This window comes from Callithrix jacchus, chromosome 6 (assembly GCF_049354715.1).
Source record: "Callithrix jacchus isolate 240 chromosome 6, calJac240_pri, whole genome shotgun sequence".
Lineage (NCBI taxonomy): Eukaryota > Metazoa > Chordata > Mammalia > Primates > Cebidae > Callithrix > Callithrix jacchus.
Genome location: NC_133507.1, coordinates 60,419,614 through 60,427,272, shown reverse-complemented (window position 1 = coordinate 60,427,272; position 7,659 = coordinate 60,419,614).

The window sequence follows — 7,659 nt, the reverse complement described above, 5'->3', positions numbered from 1 at the left end:
ATATTTGTCTGTGAATCTATGTATGAGCATTTTCATGCGTCAGATTTTACCGGGAGTCTCACATATTATCTTTTATCATAGTCACAAAATTCTGTGTTCTTCAGTCTTAATATTTGTCTTTTTATAGTTGAAAGTTGGGGATGCAAGTGATTTTCCACACAGCCAGCAGCTAAAATATTCCAAATGTGTTTTTCAGCATGCATTGGAATTTACTCGGGGTGGCTGGCAAAATATCAGGGAAATATTAGGGAAAGTTAGAAGATTATAGTCTCAAACCTTTTGGAAGGCTGAAAGGTTTTTTTTTTTCTTTTTTTTTTTTGAGATGGAGTTTCGCTCCTGTTACCCAGGCTGGAGTGCAATGGCATGATCTCAGCTCACCGCAACCTCCACCTCCTGGGTTCAGGCAATTCTCCTGCCTCAGCCTCCCGAGTAGCTGGGATTACAGGCACGTGCCACCATGCCCAACTAATTTTTTGTATCTTTAGTAGAGACGGGGTTTCACCATGTTGACCAGGATGGTCTCGATCTCTTGACCTCGTGATCCACCCGCCTCGGCCTCCCAAAGTGCTGGGATTACAGGCGTGAGCCACCGTGCCCGGCCGGCTGAAAGGTTTTAATGGAATGAGCTAAAGGCAGTCAGTTCATTAAGTTAAAATTTTAAGTCATAGAATAAAAGATAGGGACAATCAAGCTTCCCCAGTTGTCTGTTTACCCACATTCCTTTGTCTCTATTCTATCTGTTCACTCACGTAAACCTTGTGCTGAATGGCCCTCTTCGTGGGGAGGTCAAAGGGGAATTATCTGTGAATGGTGATTTCACTGGGGCCCAAAACCAAAAGCTTCTATCATTCAAAACCACTATTTTAACCATGTTAATTATCCACAAGTGTGTTAACTTAAGCCTCTGTTATTAAACCTATACTAAATAGATATAAGAAGGTACAAGGAGTCATGACCGCATTAGCTAAAGCTGCCCTCTAAAAGCAGTTACCAACCATCCCTAGCCCACTCAAAATCACTGTACTGGGCGTGAAAGTGCATTCATTCATCTGTCGCTAAGACGGGGTCTGCAAAACAAACCTCCACAGGTGGTGTGGCTGTTTTGTTGTTTGAATTCATGTTCCATGATGTGAACATGCATCTCTCTCAGCTGCTTTCCCACCTGAGAGGCAGCCAGGCTAACAATACCGCTGGGAGCAAGTCTCCTCGAAGGAGAAGAAAACACCTGGGAGGATGTGACATTCTGAAGTGTGAGGACTTTTCGGGGGACTTAAGTTTCTGAAGGTGGCAGTTTGTGACTCAGTCTCCATGGGGTCCAGAATTTACCCACACAGCAGAAGGTGACAAGGAGCCGCTGGATTCATGGATGGCTTTAACACTGGACTAGTGCCTGCTCTAAGCTCCAGAAGTCACACCCTCCCTGAATTTCTTTTTTTTTTTTTGAGAGAGAGTCTTGCTCTGTTGCCCAGGCTGGACTGCTGTGGTACGATCTCAGCTCACTGCAACCTCCACTACCTGGGTTCAAGTGATTTTCCTGCCTCAGCCTCCTGAGTAGCTGGGATTACAGGCACTCACCACCACACCAGCTAATTTTTATAATTTTAGTAGAGACAGAGTTTCACCATGTTGGCCAGGCTGGTCTCAAACTCCTGACCTCATGACCCACCCCTCTCAGCCTCCCAAAGTGCTGGGATTACAGGTGTGAGCCAACATGCCTGACTTTTTTTTCTTTTTTAGAGATGGAGTCTTGCTCTGTCACCCAGGCTGGAGTGCAGTGGCGCGATCTCAGCTCACTGCTGTAACCTCCACCTCCTGGGTTCAAGCAATTCTCCTGCCTCAGCCTCCTGAGTAGCTGGGGCTACACACACCACTACCCCTGGCTAATTTTTGTATTTTTAGTACAGACAGGGTTTCACCATGTTGGCCAGGCTGGTCTCCAACTCCTGATCTCAGGTGACCCCCTTCTCCTCAGCCTCCCAAAGTGCTGGGACTACAGGCGTCAGCCACCACGCCCGGCCCTTGCCTGCATTTCAACGTCCACAAATATTATAAACCACTTGCATAACTGTCTAGGATTTTCAAGTAACTGTCCAGTGTCTAGATGAAGGTGCTTTCAAATATTTATAATAGATCAGGTCAGGATGTGGACTAGGATGTTTTGTCAATTAATTGATTGATTACAAAAATGTAAGTCTTTGAATCTGAAATAGGGCTGGAGAATTTAGCAAGGTAGTATCAATTCCACATGACCCTTTGAAGATCAATTGTGCCATCTGCCTCTCAGGAAGCACTGGCATGTGACGTTTCCTTACTAACATGGACTTCAATTTCATTTAACTACTGTTCCTTTGATTTGTGATTTGAAAATCATTGTGTCTTTAGAAAAACCATACTAGCCAGGTGCAGTGGCTCACGTCTATAATCCCAGCACTTTGGGAGCCAAGGCAGGTGGATCACAGGTCAGGAGGTCGACACCAGCCTGACGAACATGGTGAAACCACGTCTCTACTACAAATACAAAAATTAGCTGGGTGTGATGGTGTGTGCCTGTAATCCCAGCTACTCAGGAGGTTGAGGCAGAAGAATCGCTTGAACCCAGCAGGCAGAGGTTGCAGTCAGCCGAGATTGTATTACTGCACTCCAGCCTGGGTGACAGAGCGAGACTCTGTCTCAAAAAAAAAAATAAATAAATAAATAAAAAAATAAGACAACCCATACTATTGGCCAGGTGCAGTGGCTCACGCTTGTAATTCCAGCACTCTGGGAGGCTGGCAGGAGGATTGCTTGAGACCAGGAATTCGAGACCAACCTGGGCAACATGGCAGAACCCCGTCTCTACAAAAAAGACAAGAATTACCCGGGCATGGTGGCCTACATCTGTATACTTCCAGCTACTTGGGAGTTTGAGGCAGGAGTTTCGTTTGAGCCTGGGAGGTCGAGGCTGCAGTGAGCAGTGATTTTACTACCGCACTCCAGCCTAGGCAGCATAGCAAGGCCTTGTCTCAGAATAAAATAAGAAAACATCAGACAACAAAGCAGGTCTACACAGCCAATACTAAGAGTCAGCAGATGAAGACTTCAATCTATCTAGGATTAGTATGTTAAAGAAATGGACAAAAAGCTGGAGAGTGTCTGCAGAGACTTGAAATTTATACCAAAGAATTTCAAGGACCTTCCAGGATTGGAAAATTCAGCACCCGAATGTGTGGACCCAGTGAGTAGTTTACCAGCAGCCTGAACACAGCACAAGAGAGAATGAGTGGAATCAGAAAGAAACCAAAAGCCTACAAAGAAAGAGCACAGTTTAGGACAGGCATAAGACAGTTAAGCAACCTAAGAGCCAAGCAAATGAGTCACAGAAAAAGCAAAGAATGAGGCAGCCACACAAAATCTGCAGAGACAAGAGCCAAGAAGTCTTCAAAACTGACGACTGATACCAACCCCCAGAGCCAGGAAACTCAGGGCAAACACAAGGACACACAAAGACATGTGTGCACAGGCACATCATAATCAAACTGGTTTTAAAAGAAAAAGGAAAGGAAAAAAATCTCAGAAGAGAAAATGGCATGATGATTTCAAAGGAAACAGTAAGACAGGCTCTGAGTTTTTAACAGAGACGGTGGCAGCCAAGAAGCAATGGAATGAAACTGTTCATCTGCTGAAAGAAAAAACCCCTGCAAACCTAGAAAAATATGACCATGAAAATATTCTTTAGCGAGTGAAAGCAAAATCAAGACTTTTCAGACAAAATAATGCTGAAAGAAAGCACCAGGCCGACTGAAAGGAAATGATCCCAACTGGAAGTTGGAGGAAACGTGGGTAAATACAAAGAATGTTCACTGTTTAAAACAGCAACGTTATCCTCTCGTGATATATAGTTTTGTTGTTGTTATTTTTTGAGATGGAGTCTCCCTCTGTCACCAGGCTGGAGTGCAGTGATGCTCTCTTGGCTCACTGCAACCTCCATCTCCTGGGTTGAAGCGATTCTCCTGCCTCAGCCTCCTGAGTAGCTGGGATTACCGGCACCTGCCACCACCATGCCCAGCTAATTTTTGTGTTTTTAGTAGAAACGGGGTTTCACCATGTTGGTCATTCAAGTCTTGAATTCCTGACCTCCGGTGACCTCAACCTCCCAAAGTGCTGAGATTACAGGTGTGAGCCACCACATGGAGCTTCAGAGTCCACTTTAAATAAGTACATTCTAGTTCAAAGCAGACTGTGACAAGAACTCATATTGTAACCTCTAAACTAAAAGTTATAAGCTGACACAAGAGGACAAAATAAAGCTATTTAATCCAAAAGAAGATACAAAAAAATTAAAAATAAAAACAGGCTGGGCGTGGTAGATCATGCCTGTAATCCCAGCATGTAGGGAGGCCAAGGAGGGCAGATAACCTGACGTCAGGAGTTTGAGACCAGCCTGACCAACATGGTGAAACCCCATCTCTACTAAAAATACAAAATTAGCTGGGCATGGTGGCACACACCTGTAGTCCCAGCTACTTGGTAGGCTTAGGCAGGAGAATCACTTGGACCCAGAAGGCAGAGGTTGCACTGAGCTGAGTCGCACCACTGCACTCCAGCCTTGGTAACAAGAGTGAAGCTCCATCTCAAAAAAAACCAAGAACAACAAAGAGCAGATGGAACACAATAGAAAGCAAAGAGCAAAATGGTGGCATTACACAATTGTTTTCACAATTACATGACATACAAGTAACCTAAAAAACGCAAATGAACTAAAAACTCTATTAAAAGACAATGACTATCAGACTGAATTAAAAACAAAATCTAGTTGGGCACAGTGGCTCACACGTATATCGGGAGGCAGAGGTGGGCAGGTCACTTGAAGTCTAGATTTTTTGGACCAGCCTGGTCAACATGGTGAAACCCCATCTCTACTAAAAATACAAAAATCAGCTGGGCTACTTGGGAGGCTTAGGTGGGAGAATTGCTTGAATCTGGGAGGTGGAGGTTGCAGTGAGCGGAGATTGCACCACTGGACTCCAGAGACTCCATCTCAAAAAAAAAAAAAACAAACTACATGTGCCATTTACACACAATACACTTCAAATAAAAAATATAGAATGGTAAAAAGAATGGGAAAAACCATGCAAACGCTGAACAAACCTACAAAAAGCTGCCAAGTCACATTTACGGCAGATCAAGTACTTATTTATGGTAAGAAAAGGATTACTGCAGAAAGACATTTAGCAAAGATAGGAGAAACAATTCAACACGAAGACATAGCAATCTTAACATGTATGCTTAACATGAAGTAGGAATGGACAGAATTAAAAGGGGAAACAGACAATCCACAATCAGAGGAGGTCATTAAAAATCTCTTAGTAAATACGAAAAGCAGCCAAAACACCTGAGTGAGAATACAGGTGATGTGAACGACGATTACCCAACTCGTGGAGGGAAATATATGGAAAACTCTACCCAACAACCACACAACACACATTCTTTTCAAACACGTAGAACACTTACCAAAATAGATTAAATATTGGTCATAATGTGAAGCGCAACTAATTTCAAAGAACTGAAATTACAGAGTATGTTTTCTGACCACAGCATAATTCAATTAAAAATCAGTAAGAGGGCTGGGCATGGTGGCTCATGCCTTTCATCCCAGCACTTTGGGAGGCCGAGGTGGATGGATTATCTAAGCTCAGGAGTCTGAGACCAGCCTGGCCAACATGGGGAAACCCTGTCTCTACTAAAAACACAAAAATTAGCTGGACATGGTGGCACACATCTATAATGCCAGCTACTCAGGAGTCTGAAGCAGGAGAATCATTTGAACCCAGGAGGCAAAGGTTGCAGTGAGTCAAGATCACACTACTGTACTCCAGCCTGGGCAATAGAGCAAGATTCTGTCACAAAAAAAAAAAAAAAAGTAAAAAATGTAAGGTCTTTTAGGCTGACTTACTGCACCAAGGACTATGCCATGGTAACCTCTGTCACCTTCACATATACTCCAGATAAGTTCCTAGAACTAGAAAGTCTGAAGTAACTGGAAACCCACAAAAAGGAGAAGAAGGATCAACCCTTGCAGGGCCTCATTAACTTGAGACGTTCTTCTATGGTTCCTTATTCCTGCCTCGGCTGATGAGGCAACTGGACTTTGTAACTGACCAAGGTCAACCTCATGACTCCAGACCCTATGACCCCCTCCCAGCTTGCAAAAGCTGCCCTGAACTGTACCTTCTGTAACTTTCCACTGCCCACCCCAAACCTATAAAACCAACTCCTATCCCACACCCCTGTGCTGACTCTTCTTGGACTCTGCCCGCCTGCACCTGCACGAATAAACAGCCACATGGCTCACACAAAGCCTGTTTGGGAGTCTCTTCATTCAAAGCTCATGTTTAACAAAAAACGGAAACCCAACAATAGAGACACATGAACAAGGCTACAGTTAGTTCTTTGTAAAGAGTAATACAACTGATAAAACTCTTTAAGAAGGCTGATGCGGGGGAAGAAGAAAAAGGAGAAAATGCAAATCACTAGTATCAGGAATAAAAAAAAGGGACATCCTACAGATCCTAGGATGCTAGGAAGGCAGCAAAAGGTTCTGATAACAGCCTGATGCTAACAGGGTCAACAATGTAGAACATGATAAACTCCTCCTAAACACAGCCTATCAAAACAGAAACTCTAAGTAGAGCTGTGTACATTAAATAAATTGAACTTGGCCAGGCGCAGTGGCTCATGCCTATAATCCTAGCACTTTGGGAGGCCAAAGCAGGAGGATCACTTGAGGTCAAGAGTTTGAGACCAGCCTGGCCAATATGGTGAAACTCCATCTCTACCTAAAATGCAAAAATTAGCCTGGTGTGGTGACGGGTACCTGCAATCCCAGCTACTCGGGAGGTTGAGGCAGGAGAATCACTTGAACTTGGGAGGCAGAGATTGCAGCAAGCGGAGATCACATCACTGCACTCCAGCCTGGGTGACAGAAGCCAGACTCTGTCTCTAAATAAATAAATAAATAAATTGAACTTATAATTGAAAACCTTCCACAGAAATAAAACTAAATCCCAGGCCCAGATAACTCCACTGAAGAACCACTGAAAGAAATCATGATCTCATACAAATTCCTCCAGAGGTTAGGAAAAAGGCCACTTCCAAATACATTCATGAAAGTGGCACAACTATGGGACCAAAACCAGACACAGACAAACAAAAATAGAAGGGCAGCCCAGTACCTCCATGAACATACATGCAAAAATCATCAATGTGAGCTAATCAAACTGAGGAAGGAAGGGATTAAACACATGTGTTAATTTCCATTAATTCAGGTACTCACAGGGAACATGGAATCACTGCCCCAGGGAAATACAACATTTTCATCAACCATTGAAGATGCCTTACTGCAAGCCAGGTACAGTGGCTCGCATCTGTAATCCCAGTACTTCCAGAGGCTGAGGCGGATGACTCACTCTCGAGGCCAGGAGTTTGAGACCAACCCGGGAACAAGGTGAAACCTGGTCTCTATGAAATATACACACACAAAAATTAGCCATTGTGTGTGGGTGCACATCTGTAGTCCCCGCCACTTGGGAGACTGCAGCATGGGAATTGCTTGATCCCGGGAGCAGAGGCTGCAGTGAGCAGAGATCACGCCACGGCACTCCAGCCTAGGTGACAGAGCAA